The sequence below is a fragment of the Grammomys surdaster genome, unplaced genomic scaffold (assembly GCF_004785775.1).
Source record: "Grammomys surdaster isolate TR1022 unplaced genomic scaffold, NIH_TR_1.0 126197, whole genome shotgun sequence".
Taxonomy (NCBI): Eukaryota; Metazoa; Chordata; class Mammalia; order Rodentia; family Muridae; genus Grammomys; species Grammomys surdaster.
This window is the reverse complement of record NW_021621002.1, coordinates 199,186-214,829: the sequence shown is the minus strand read 5'-3', so window position 1 is coordinate 214,829 and position 15,644 is coordinate 199,186.

Below are 15,644 nucleotides of genomic sequence, written 5' to 3'. Positions count from 1 at the left end.
TCTCTCTCTCTCTCTCTCTCTCTCTCTCTCTCTCTCTCTCTCTCTCTTTCTCTCTCTCTCTGACCTGTACCAACATAATAATCTCAGGCTTTCTCCTGTCTCTACCTTTCTATTTCTGCATTCACCACCTTATTCCATCATTTCAACATTATGCTTTTATTGAAAAAAAATAATTTTTCACATAATATATTCTGACTAGGGTTTCCAGTTCCCCTTCTCCTCTTAGTTTGATACTCTTGCCTCAGTCCCCAGCATCCTTCTCCTCCTTCCCTTACTCTATACCAAATCTCTATGGTCATGTTGGTTATGGCTTGATTATGAATGACTTAATAGATAAAATTCGTATAAAAGTAATATCATGTACCATATTTTTTTTTAGGTCTGTGTTACATAACTCAGAATAAGGTGTTCCTTTTCTATCCTTTTAGCTGCAATCTTCTAAACCATCCCCTAACCCTAAAGAAATCCCATAAATGTAATGTTCTATTATGGAAATATACCACATTTTCTTTATTCTTTCATCTGTTGATGGACATCTTGGTTGTTTCCAATTTCAGGATATTATGAATATTCAGTGCCTCTGTAGTAGGATGAAATATCCTCTGGGTATAGGTTTTTTCATTGGCCATTATATTTATTTAGATTTCAAATATTATTCCCCTTCCTAGTTTCCTTTCTAGTTTTCTTTTCCCCTTTCTCCTCCCCTTGTCTCCTGCCCCTCTTAGGGTGCTCAAACTCCCACTTCAGCACTCTACCATTCCCCTATGCTGGAGCATCAAACCATAACAAGACCAAGGGCCTTCCCTCCCTCTGACACCAGATAAGGCAATACTCTGCTACATATGCATTTCATGGCATAGGTCCCTCCATGTGTACTCTTTGTTTGGTGGTTTCATCCCTGGGAGCTCTGGGGTGTCTGGTTGGTTGATAGTGTTGTTCTTCCTATGGGGTTTGCTAAACTCTTCAGCTCCTTCAGTCCTTGCCGTAACTCCTTCATTGAGGTCCTCTTCGTCAGTCCTATGTTTGGCTTCATGCATCAACATCTATATTGGTCAGCTTCTGGGAGATCCTCCTAGGGGACAACTATACCAGGCTCCTAATAGCACATGTTTCTTGGAATCAGGAATACTGTCTGGGCTTGGTGTCTGCCGATGGGAATGTATCTCTAGGAGGAACAGTCTCTGGATGGCCCTTCCTTCAGTTTCTACTCCAGTTTTTGTCCCTGTATTTCCTTTTGACAGGAGGAATTCTGGATTATTAATTTTGATGTGAGTGGTAAATGAAAAGGGAGGCATAACAACAGAAACTGAAGAAATTAAAAAATTATCAGATTCTACTATAAGAGCTTATATACAACAAAACGGAAAATATAGTTGAAACAGATAACTTTCTGGACAGATACCAGGTGTCAAGGTTAAATTAGGATCACATAAATCATCTACTCCTTCTCCAAAACCCTAAAGAAATAGAAGGCATTAAAAGTCTCCTAAGCAAAAGGTGTCCTGGACCAGAAGATCTTAGCACAGAATTCTATCAGACTTTTAAGGGAGACTTAATACTAATATTTCTCAAACTATTAAACAAAATAGAAGCAGAAGAAACACTACCAAATGCATTCTATGTAGCCATAGTTACATTGATACCTAAACCACTCAAAGACTCAATAAAGAAAGAGAATTTCAGACCAATTTTCCTCATGAAAACTGATGCAAAACTACACAATAAAGTTCTTGAAAACCAAATCCAAGAACACATCAAAAATGATCATTCACCATGACCAAGTAGGCTTCATCCCAGGGATGTGGGATTGGTTCAATATAAGGAAATCCATCAACATAATCCACTATAAAAACAAATTCAAAGAGAAAAAAACACATAATCTTCTCATTAGATGCTGAAAAAGCCTTTGAGAAAATAGAACACCCATTTACATTAAAAGTATTTGGAGAGATCAGGAATTCAGGGTCCATACCTAAAAATAATAAAAACAATATACAACAAACCAATAGCTAGCATCAAACTAAATGAAGAGAAACCTGAAGCAATCCCATTAAAATCAGGGACTAAACAAGGCTGCCCACTCTCTTCCTACTTATTCAATATAGTACTCGAATTCCTAGTGAGAGCAATTAGACAACAAAAGCAGGTCAAATGCATACAAATTGGAAAGGAAGAAGTAAAAATATCTATCACTATTTGCAGATGATGTGCTAGGATACTTAAGTGACCCCAAAAATTCCACCAGAGAACTCCTAAACCTGATAAACAACTTCTGCAAAGTGGCTGGATGTAAAATTACTTCAAACAAATCAATACCCTTCATATACTCATAGGATAAACAGACTGAGTAAGAAATTAGGGAAATGACACCCTTCACAATAGTCACAAGTAATATAAAATACCTTGGTGTGACTCTAACCAAGCAAATGAAATATCTGTATGACAAAAACTTCAAGTCTATGAAGAAAGAAATTTGTATATCAGGCTCCTGTTCAGCAAGCATTTCTTGGCATCAACAATAGTGTCTGGGTTTGGTGTCTGTATTTGAGATGGATTCCTAGGTGGGCAATCTGTGGGTGGCCTTTTCTTCAGACTCTACTCAACTCTTTGTTTCTGTATTTCCTTTAGACAGGAGCAATTCTGGGTTAAAACTTTGGAGATGGGTGGGTGGCCCCATCCCTCAACTGAGGGCCATGCCTGACCTCTGGATATGGTCTTGACAGGTTCTCCCTCTCCATTTGGGGGGTATTTTAGCTAATGTCATCTATGTTAGTTCCTGGGAGCCTCTTGCTTACCTGGCTTCTGGAACTTTCTAGTGGCTACCCCAGGCTCCACATTGCTCATTGCTACACACTTCTGTTCAATTTCCTGACCCTCTATACTTCTCTGCCTTTTCCTCCCATACCTCATTGTGTCCCATTTTCTCCTCCCCTCTTCTCTCTCTCTGAGGTCCCTCCTTCCCTTTATCATACATAATTATTTTCTTTCCAGATCTATATAGGATTGAAGCATTCACATTTTGATCTTACTTCTTCTTAAGCTTTATGTTTTGTGGTTTATATCATGAGTTTTCTGAGTTTTGGGGCCAGTATCCTATCTGCGAGTACATACCTAGTGTGTCCTTTAATGTCTCGGTTACCTCACTCAGGTTATTTTCTCTTCCTGTCCATTTGCTTGGAGATTTCATGAAGCCATTGTTTTCCATAACTGTGTATTCCTCCATTGTGTAAGTGTACCACGTTTTATGTATCCATTCTTTCATTGAGGTATATTTGGGGTTTTTCTAACTTCTGGATATTATAAATAAAGCTTCTACAAACATACTGGAGCATGTGTCCTTGTTATATGTTGGAGCATATTTTGGAGATAGAGTGTTGAGGTGGGAGTGGAAACATCCTAACAAGGGCAGGAGACAATGCCATGAGCATGACTTTCTTTTCTATTTTTTCCTATTTTATTAATCTCAAACTAGAGTGAGTTTGTTTGTTTGTTTATTAACATTTACTCCTTGTGGGTATGATTTCAAGTAATTTTTCTAGAGCTTTCAAGTGTTTTGCTAAGTCAATAATGTAAAATATCTCCAATATTTTATGTAGGCACTTGGTGGTATGATCTTGCCTCTTAGCCCTTTTCATTTTGTCTCCTAGGTTTATATTGTGTTTTCATTTTTATTCAAGTGGAGAAAGTCTTTAGTTTTTTGAAAATTTCTATCTTGAGTATTTTTTTATTCAGTAATGATTTTTTCAGTTTCTATGAGTTCATTGATATTTAGCTTTAATCTGTGATGTTCTGATAGGGTTCAGATTAGTATATCAATTTTCTTATTTCTGTTGAGACTTCCTTTGTATCCAAGTATGCTGTCAATTTTGGAGAAAAGTGTGTGTGTGACTTATGAGATATATTCTTTTGTGCCTGGGTAAACTTGAGTGTAAGTATCTGTTAAATCCATTTAGTTCGTGATGTCAGTTAGCTTCAGCTAACTGGGTGATCTGTTAATTGTTGAGGGTGGAGTTTTGAAGTCATCCACTCTCATTATGAGAAGGTTATGATGTTGTTTATGTTGTAGTAGTGTTTCTTTTATTAGCTAGGATGCTCTTGAGTTTGGAGCACAGAAGTTAAGAATCATCTTGGTGTATCTTGGTGATTTTTTTCTTTGATGAGTAATATAGTGTTCTTCCCCATCTCTTCTCATTAGTTTGAAGCCTATTTTGTCAGAGATTAAACTGACTGCAATAGATTACGTTCTATGTGTATTTGCTTTAAATATTTTCTTTCTGCTTTTTACCTTGTGGTGACATTTCAAATTGATGTTAAGGTGTATGCATTGTTTTCAGCAGAAGGATGGATCCATTTTTATATATCCATTTTCTTAGCCTGTGTCTTTTTTTTTTTTTAATCAAATTGAGAGCACTGATGTTGAGAGCACTGGCTGGGCTCAATAATGTCAATAATGTTCAAATTTTTAGTGTTGGGACCATTCTGATTCCTGAGCCCAGCGATAAATAAGGTTGTTGACAGAGTGGCAGATGGGCTGTTGAGTTTCCTAATTGGGATTTTGATTGGTCTCTATATAGTTCTGAAGGCTTGTGGTGTTGGGTTGGCTGAAAGGCAGGCAGCCAGGTAGCCTCTTTGTTCTTTTTCAATTCAGTTTCTCCATACTTTGTACATGTAATGATCTACTCTGATCATATATTTCCCTTCTCCGTCAGTTAGTTCTTTTGCTGGAAAAATCGACTGACCTACACTCTTAACACTGTTCATCAAAAGCATGCATGCTGAACTTCCATACTAAATTACCCTTGCAACCACTTTATCAATGTTTCCTTTATCCTTCTCTATCTCCTCAATCATTGGCAGTAGCCACTCTCTCTTCCATACATACATGTTTAATCTTACTTAAAAGTGAACTATATGGTCCCTGTCTTTCTGTATCTCAGTATTTCTTCCAGTGAATATTAAGGTGTATTTTATATTTCTAGCAAAGAAAGTGTACTTATTTATAATAATTTATATGGTGTAAACATTCCTTTCCTGTATATAGTTTTTGGCCATGCACGATGTACCAACTGACTTTTTTTTTTATATCTTTGGTATTGTAAGTAGTGATGAAATAAATACTGTAATGCAATCCTCTCTTTGAATATCAATGTAATGTCCTGCATTAAATTCACTAAACTCTGATAATAGTTTGAGCTTTATTACACAAATTTGAATTTTTGTGAGTAACTAAAATGCTCTTTCACACAGTGCCTTCACCAATCTAACATTTTACCAAAAATGAGCAGATATTCCCCTTTCTTCACATGCTAACCCCTGTTATCTGTGGAAATTTTAATAAAAGTCATTCCTAATATATAGGAGGTGTTATATCATATTGTTTTTGTTTGCTTTTCCCTGATAATGAGAAACACTGTAGATGTTTTCATACATTTGTTGGCAGTCTACATTACTAGAGAAAAAAATCCCTCTTTATTTTCAAATTGAGTTGTGTATATATTTATTGAATTCTATGAGTTCTTTGTGCCTTATTTCCAGAGCACCTGGAATTTTACCTAGAAAACACTGGCTTGTATTTATATGCTGGTGTTTTTTTCCCTACTTTTTCCTTGAATAGTTTCAGAGAGTCATATCTTAAGTTAATATCTTTAAGACACTTGGAGTTAATTATTGTAAGGAGTGAGAGACAGGGAGAGAGATTAATTATCCTACATGTGGACATAATGTTTTCCTGCACTATTTAAAAAGAGGCTGACTCTTCTCCATTGTGTATTCTTGGGATTTTTATCAAAGATTGGTAGCTGCAGTTACATGACCTTATGTTTGTATCTTCTGTTCTATTTTATTGTTCCTTATATATGTCATGTTTGGTACCAGTACTGTGGTGTTTTCTTACTGTGGCTCTGTAATACAGTTAGAATTGAATTTACTGCCTATATCACTCAATGTGTGTAAAAATAATAACTATTTCATCCTCTATAGTATGTCTCAATATTATTTCAACAAAAATGACATCAAACTCACTACTGTGTGAAATAAGCCATGTGTCTAAAATGCCAATTAGAAAATTTCTAGGGCGGTCTGAGCCTGAGTACTGAGCAGATCTCAATCTCAAAAAACCAGAGGAAGGAAGCGGGCCTCCCAGGAGCTCTAACCCAGGCAGCATCTTAGGTAAGGAGACAGCAACACACGCCCCAAACAGGGAGAAACTGGGAGCCTCTAGGACCCAGGAATTCACTCCTGGCCCGGAGTACTGGTTCCTTCCAGTCTGGGCCGGGGCACTGAGCATATCTTGGGCCTGAGCTCTAACCTTAGTAGTAACACCCACCCCACACTGTTCTGAAACAACCAAGATAATAGGAAAGACAGGCTCTAGTCAGAGACAGCTCAGGTAGCACTAAGGAGATCCAGATAGTGAAAGGCAAGTGCAAGAACATAAGCATCATCAACCCAGGGTACTTGGCATCATTAGAACCTAGTTCTCCCACACTCTAAAACCTCCAGCCCGAGAACACAAAGGGAGGGACTCATGGCTCCACGTGTATAGGTAGTTGAGGGTGGCCTTGTCAGGCATCAGTGGAAGTGGAGGGCCTTGGTACCCAATAGTTTGGACTCCCTAGTGTTGGGGAATTCAAGAGCAGGGAGGCCAGAATGGGAGGATGGTGGGAGCACGCCCTCATAGAAACTTCCAGAATTATATGGAGTAGATATGATAGAGACAAGCCACCAGATGACTAGATTCCAGAATTCAAACAAAAAAATATTTTGATTCTAAAATTTGTTTTGAGAATTGTATATTGCAGAATACACAGCCTTCGTGTATCTTCTCATTAAGCAAACTGAACAGACCTGCTCGAAACTCTGATTTCCTGAAATCTCAGCTGAATGCAGTGAAGACACAGATGTCAGAGGCTTATCAATTTACTCTTCCCCTACCCCTCTTCTAATATCTCAATGCCCATAATCAGCTTGAAGAAGTTAATGAAGAGCCGGTGCCCCTATTCCCTGGGTTTGGGGACTGAGGTGGTTAATATTGGGCTGTCGTTCAAGGGAAAAGTAGCGATTTTGTTGGAACACAGAGGAATAGCTAGGATTTATTGCATAGCCATAACATATTGGTAGAAATCTGTATAATTGTTATTAAGCTGAAGTTATAATTTCTTAAATGTTACAAAGTTTACTTTGATTTCAAATTAAGGGTTTTCTTTGGTACGAATTTCTTATTGATATAGAAGTGAGATTAATATTGTTACTCTGATAGGCATTGTGCCTATGTAACACATTTAGGAATACAAGGCTTAGGCCCAGACCTTCTTTAACTTTTTTAACTGATTCAAGATGGTTAGCATGTGAGATAAGGGCGTATAGCAAATTAATGGCTCTGAGTTTATTGTTAGGGTGTTTTCTAGATTTTAATTAGAAATAGCTGAGAGGAGTTAACAGACAATAGTCCAGATTGCCTTACATGGATAGTTGGTTTTCAAAATGTCAGAATTCCACAGAATTGATGTTACAAACATTTCTGCATTAAGGTTCATTTTGATTAGAGATCTGTCTGCTCCTGACAGCTTCCTGTCTTGTACTCTAAGAAGAAATTGAGCATCTCTGGAGTTACTCCAGTTGTGGTGAGACAACCACTAGGCAAGAATTGCCTCTTTTCATTTATAGACAAATTACTGTCCTGAAAAGGACACACTTGCAGAATAGTTGACTGATTATATGTGCCAAGACAGAGTAATCAGCCCTTAATAATTCTACATCACTAGGTCTGTCAGATGATCCTGGGCCAGAAGGCTGAAGATCAGCTGCTCCAACGTTTTGTAGTATAGAGACTGTCCAGGTGTTCAGCAGTCTCTATAAATTGGCTAGGATTTAGAAGCTATGCTTTATGCTTTCCATAATTTCAGTTAATTCAGTCATTCTGGATTTCTGACGGGGTTGAAGACTTACAGTCTCATAGCCAATCCCAGCTATTTACTTTGAGAGAAAAGACATGAGAGGATGGTTTTCACCTGATACTCATTCTAAAGCCAAAAAAAAAAAGCCAGGTTCAGAACTAAATCTTTTAGTTAGGTGAGATGACAGAGGTTCTGGTTAGTCAACAAAATGATGGACTGGGTATTAGGTCTATCTTGGACCTTACTGATACAAATTTGTATAGTTATGCTCTAATTGTATTTTAGAGAAAACTTTTACCTTAACAAGAAGGGTGATATGTAGGAGGGGATATGGTGGGAGGAATAAGAAGAAGAGGGGTAAGGAGAGGATGAGGAGCTAGGAGATGTGAGAGAGAGAGAGAGAGAGAGAGAGAGAGAGAGAGAGAGAGAGAAGAGAGGAGAGAGGAGAGAGGAGAGAGGAGAGAGGAGAGAGGAGAGAGGAGAGAGGAGAGAGGAGAGAGGAGAGAGGAGAGAGGTGGAGGTGAACACGGAGGTGGATGTTGGTGTGTCTGTGCCAGTCAAAGATAAGTTAGTATATCTAGGTTGGGTATTGGGTTACACTTCTGATTGTATTGGGCATCTTGTTGTTGAGCATTACCAAACTTACAAAGCCTTTGATTAACATTTTAAAATAAAAATAAAAATTAAAAAATAGGAGAACAAAAAATAATAGTTTATAAGAAAGTATGAGATCCATATAATTTCAGGGATATGACTCTTCCCACTTAGTATTGTCCTTAAGGAACAAAAATATTGATTTTCATCCATTGTTCCAGAAATGTTGAATGCTGTAGACAACTGGATCACTGTAAGGACCCAAGTAGCAGACATATCTACAGCCAGTGCATGCATGTAAGGAATTTTGTTTCTGCATAATTTTTCTTATAAGAATGATAGAATGATGTCCGCTTTAATTAAATGCATAGGGAACACTAATTCATTTTGAAAGGCACTGCTAATCTACTTATTCTGAATGGTGGCCATGCTATGTAGCTACTAATGTGATTTTCAAGGGAACAAGCATAAAAGGGAGTCTGGTGCTAGGAAAATCTAAAACTGAAACTATGTATATTTATAATACAAACTAGCTACAAAGCAATCCCAAATCTAGTCTATTGTATCTTGTCAAGATAATGGATGTATCATGTCAGGGGGAGATTATATATAATATATATATATATATATATATATATATATATGTGTGTGTGTGTGTGTGTGTGTGTGTGTGTGTGTGTGTTTTCAGTTTGGTTAGTATACTCAATAGTATAAGAGTTTGGTCTTCTAATAAACTGTGAGTTACTTTTGTACATATAAAAAAAAGAAAATTCCTAGGATAGAGATTTTCCAACATGTAATTATTTAATAACACAAACACAAGTATTTCTAAACTGGTTACTATCTATGGGCAATAATATGTTCTCAGTTTTTATGCTATGTCTACACTGTATTCTAATGTTTATTCATTTATCCCACCTTAGTAATATTTAACTCAGCATTTTGTTATTTGAATAGTATATGGACTGGAAATTCATCATTTAGCAAATAATTCTAATGAGAATTTGATGGACTTTTCATTCATCTAATACAAAAGTGATGCTACTGCCCCTGTGAAGATATATCTACAATGATGTAGATCTTATCACTTGTTTACTAAGTTTCTGTCCTTACAGTCAGCAGAGACCTAGGATGGTATACTTCAGTTGAAATTATTATATTGTATCTTCTGTGGTCATTTGAGAACTCTGGACTGGTAGGCTATAAAAGGTACCAGTTCAGTCAGGTTGATTCATCTACATGCTATGCACTAAAGAAATGACCCACTCTCAATCCATATATAACCTCCATCGACACCTGGTAAATTTCAAGAAGAACACTAAGGAGTAGAAAAAGAAGAAATAAAAACCTGAGTTTCAGTGTGTTCTAACTTCAGCTTCCAACCAATCTACTGGCTACATTCAATGAATCAATATACATTTTCCCACCTGTCCACTGCATTTCCCATTCCAAGTGTACAATCACATATATTTCCTCAAGTTATACATAAGTTCCTTCAGTTATGTCTTCCATGATTGTCCCAGGAAGCAGTTGTAATGCTGTAATCTATATACTAATTTTGCATAGTATGAAGAACTATCAGTGCACCAGCCTGTGGTGGTTTGAATATGCTTGGCCCAAGGAGTGGCACTGTTTGGAGGTATGGCCATGTTTGAGGAAGTGAGACACTGTGGGAGTGGCATTGAGACTATCTCCCTAAACATGTGGGAGTCAGTCTTCTCTTAGATGCCTTTGGGACAGGAGGTTGAACTCTCAGTTGCTCCTGTTTCATGCCTGTCTGGATGCTGCCATGGTTTCCACCATAATGATAATGGACTGAACTCCTGTACCTGTAAGCTAGCCCCAGCTAAATGTTTCTTATAAGTGTTGCCTTAGTCGTGGTATCTTTTAACAGCAATCAAAACCTAATTGAGACTCAGGCCTTTACTATTTTTTTCAGTCATCTGAGCATAAGTCATACCCCATAATGCCATCAGTAGCTGTTTGGAGACAGAATGCATTTTACCAGGTGGAGAAACACAGGCATTTCCCATTACTTAGTGTGCCATCATTACCTTCCAATGCCTTATCACATATACAACACTTCCAATTGATGATGGCTGCCTACTAGGCACATCCAACTTTTTAACCTGGTTGTTCAGATAATACCAAACTTATATGCAGGTTAGAACCACATGGAAATCTGGTGATCCATTGTCAAATGTTTGGTTTCCTCGAAGGTTTAATAACAGGCCAAAATTATTTTTCTCAAAGGAAGCCTATTGGCCTCCAGATGATGGTCGATATTTGATTCCAAATTCCAAGGGCTTCCACTGTGATTCACATACAGGGCCTGCTAAGTCTTGAAATAGGATCTGTATCTGCTAATGAAACCTCAGGTAAATTGTGTGAATTAGATATTTGGCCCACATTGAAAGCAGTCTACCACTTGGGCTTGTCAAAGAGTCTTATCTCATTGCAGCACTATTCAATGTTAAGAGTTTTCTAACTTTCTTTGTATAAAGGCCAGAGGAAGGCATCCAAGTGATGAATGTGCTGGTGCCAGAATCTATATAAGTCCAGAAATTTTTCTCTTTCTTTCCCATTTTACTAATGGGAAGGGAGTAAGTGCAGCAACTAACCTTCTACCTTATAAGACCTATTTCTTCATGCCTCACATCAGTAGGCTCCTTTAAACATCACTGAGATAGAAAGTCCTTGAATTTTGGGTAGAATTATTTTCCAGTCTTTGAATGTGCATGTTTTTTTATCAACAAGATTAGAAAGGTTTTTATTGTTGCCGTCAATATAGTGGACCTGAATGGTATCTTGAAGAAAATGCAGGGGATTATGATCACTTTAAACAAATTTGTGATATAGTGCAGATTAGTATACTTTGAGGTAGAAATGCAAAGATTTACTCCTGGCTTTGTCAAATGAAAACACATTGCTTTTGTTGGGTTTTATAAACAAGTATTTTTAAAAGCTTCTGTGATGTCATTATCAGCTTATAGGCATCAAGGAAATGTCTTAATCAGCTTGAGAAAATAGTTCACATCCTATAGAAAAAAGCAATTGAAGAGACTTCCACACTAGATTGCTCATTGTCGACAGTCGTTCTCCATGAATGACTCAGTTTCAGAGTTGAGTTCTCAATCTTTTTTTTATACAGACCAAATTATGTATAGTGAGATTTAGGAATAGCCATTATCTTTGGACCTCTTCAATCCTTGATGCTGGCATTTGTTTTTATAATTCCTCTGGGAATGTGATCTATTTTGGCAGAAGTTTGGATAGCAATTCCTGCTGTCTTCATGATTCCATTTGAGTGGAACACTCTTACCATTTTACTCAAAGATGGTGTCTGTCTTTTAAAACTAAGGGGTGTTTCTTGTAGGCAGGAGACAGTTCTGTTTTGATCCATTCATTCACTCTCTGTCTTTTGAGTGGAGAATTGAGGCCATTCATGTTTGAATTGTTATTGAAATATGTGTGTTAGTTCTGATAATCATGTTATTGATATCTTAGTGGTAATTTTGTTTTGATAATTAAATTTGAATAATTTTGATAATTATTAGTTTTGATAATTGAATTTGTCTTCGTATTTTTCCCCAGTCTCTCTGCTATGCTCATTCTTTTCCTCAGCCTCTCAAAATACTTCATGTATTACCTTAGGTTCAGTTTGTGGAATGTAATTTTTATGGTTGACTCTGCTGTGGAATATTGTTCTTTCTTCATTCATAGGAGTAGTATTGGTGGGCATATCAGTTTAGATTGGTTGTCATTAAAACCTTGGTATGTATTATTACAGGCTCTCCTGGTTTTGAAAGTTTACCTCGGGAAATCAGCTGCTCCTATTTCAATGTTTTCCTGGAATTAGGGAACTTCACCTTTCTATTTGATGAGTTTTGTTTATTTGCCACTTACATTTTCTCTTACAGCTTTTGGTTCACCATTTTTTGGTTCATTTTTACTTTTTTATACTTAGTATTTTAATTATAAGATGCATGAATATTTTGTTTGTGGTCTTGCTTTTATTTTTGCATTTTGTGGCCTTCTTAAATTACATGGTTGAGTCTTTCAGGCAGTTTTATTCTATGATCTTTTTGAATTTCTTAAGTTTACCATTGCCTTGTAATCCTTGTCTGTCACCTGTGCCTCTAACTTGAAGGTTTGATTTATTTCATGTTGTTTCATATACACAATACTTTCTAGGCATACACTCTGACATCTGAGCTACATTTCCAGCCCCACAGCCCAATTTCTGCTAAAAATACAATTATATTACCTCCTGTCTGTGTCCTTTGTAAGAAAAATCCTTTACTCTTAGTATGTTTCTAGGAAGTGATATTGTCCTAATTTTAGCAAAAGAGATGTTAATTTCTAGGTGAGACCCTTAAGCCACTGTTAGGTAAGTATGGAGGGCGCCACGAATGCTTCAGTCCCAGGGTGAATACCTTGGAGACTCTAAATTGATCTTGTACTTCTTTTAAATTGGATATTACTATTCTTACTTTTGTTTTGTTCACACAAACTGGGATCAGTTAATCCACACAGACATATATAGCCTGGAGAGAATAGTTTACGCATGGGAAGCCCAGAGCTCAGCTGCTCCTATTTCACTGTTCTCCTGGAATTAGGGAAATTCACTTTTCCATTTGATGGCAAAACTTTTTAACAACCTCAATATCAGAAGTACCTTCTCCAGATGACATGGTAACTGGAGGTCTGGAGGGAGACGAGCTGATGACATTTCTTCTTTATAAGTACTTCTTAGAGTCACATTGTACAAGGATGTTTATGGGAGGCTCAGTTGGTGAGTGTTTTTTAAAATAATTCTCTTCATTATAGTGAGAGCAGTAGATAGGTAGTATAATGAAACAGCATTCTGTAATAAATGATTAGAGAATTTTCTGCTCACAATTTCACTTTTGAGCTATATTGTATTATTAGTAAACCTGAGATGCTTGCAGACATAAGAATATCAGTGTAAAGATTAATAAAAGAACTCAGGTTTCACTAAGTTTGCTCTCTTCTATATGTGACAGTCAACAGGGCCTAGCAACAGGATGGCTAGAGACAGGAAAAGCAAATAGAGTGAAGATGATCATTGAGTATTATATATTGAACAAAAATGTCATGACGCCCATTACTTTTTATAACGAATCTACACTGACATATATTGTAAAAGCAACCCCATCTTAACATTTAAGAGCCTATCTGACAGGGGATTGTACTCAGTGTGTGCTCTAAGAATTCTAAGATCATCCTTCCACCTAAGTATGGCAATCTGTGCTAGCTGTCCATCTCTGTAACAAAATACCTGACATATCTTAGATGATGAAAACCAAGTGACACCATTCATTGTTTAGCAGGGATCAATTTATAATATTGATGCATCTGAATTTGGTTTTGTATTTTCTCATTTTACTCTATTTTCAAGTTAACTGACTTATGCAGTTATATGAAAGTTAGGCTAAAACAAAGATTAACTAATGTAGTGTTTATCAGTAATATTCTAGCATGTTAAATTTGCATATATTTATGAATTCTTAGGAGTTTCAATCAATGACACAGTAAAGCATAAAACTCTCTTAGCATCATATAAGTTTTACATAGATTTGATAATATATTCAAATTATTTCTCATAAGTAGATATTTTTAGGCAATTCAAAAATATTTGGAAATTACACTTCATTTATTAAATGCTTGTAAAGTTATCCTTACACTAATGTAATTTTCACTAAAAGTTTTAGTCATTTTATTAAAGTTAATTCCCTTTTCTTAATTCAAATTTTCTAATCTGAACTGTTAAGCATTGAAACTGAATAATATAGAGTAAGCTTTTCATTAGCAGTGTGAAATGTATTTACAAATATTGAATATTATAAAATTTTTTAAAATAAAAATTACTAAAGTTTCCTGTAACAGTAACAAAACATGATTGCTTGCTAAAATCACACCCCCTCCCCACACACACACTGCCAAGTAATTTAAGGTTAGGTCATAAATATCAAAGTCAATTTTTATTTTTCTGGAGTACCAGTTACTAATATATAGGTGATTAAAATGGAAAATGAAGACAGGTGTGGTGGTACATGCCTATGATTCCAGCACTTCCAAGGCTAAGGAAGGAGAATAGTGGGTTTGATTCAAGTCAATCCAAACTTTGTTGAGACCCTATATCTGTCTGCCTGTTTGTCTGTCTGTTTGTATTTCTCTCATACAAACAAACATAAATACAAGAGAATCAAAGTGGAAAATTGAGAATGTGGAATTATAAAATTATTGTTGATAAAATGGAACAAAATAAGGCCAGTATCCATCATCAATTCCCTGCCCCAGAGAATCAATGACATAAAAACCACTTGTTAGATAAATGAGTTTGTTTGCAAGCATTCCAGAATTTTCAGTTTGTTTTGAATAGTTTACTTTAAAAATCTACACCGGTGCACTAGGAAGGACCATTTTGGATCTGACCAGGTCACCCAGAAAACAGAGGACATACCTCTATTTCCTTTTATGTTCATTTTATTTCATGAACATATTTAATATGACTCACAGTTTTTCAATCAAGTGATGTAAATGTACTCACAGTAGCAGCTCCATAACACACTATGCTTGTTATCTATTCTTAGACCTGGTAGTTCAACAATATATGTTTCTCTGTCTCTGTATCCTGATTCTCTTCTTCTTTCTTGTGCATACTCACACACACACACACACACACACACACACACACACTCACACACACACTTCCAGTCAACATTCTCCTGTATTTTCCAAACTCACACCATGCAACTTGTGAAGAAGCTATGGGTATGACTTCTTCTCTACAGTCTCTGCAGTGACACTTGTGCTGCTGCTGCTTTATCTCAAGGTGACTAGGTTGCAACTATGATGTTACAATAATCTACTCAATATCTCTTTGTTTCCAGCTACAACTTTGATAAACTTAAGTTCTAAATAAGAATTCATGCATTTAAATTGTTTAAGAATATTAGGTAAGAGGTATGAGTTACTACTTTATTAAAAATTACTAAGTATTTTTACTGGCATTCTATTTTTTATAAATATTTCATGAAACTGAATTGGACACCAAGTTCTTTCTCTTTTGGGGATTCCTAAAAATGTCTTCATGTTGCTAACAATGGACAATATATCAGCCAACAATTT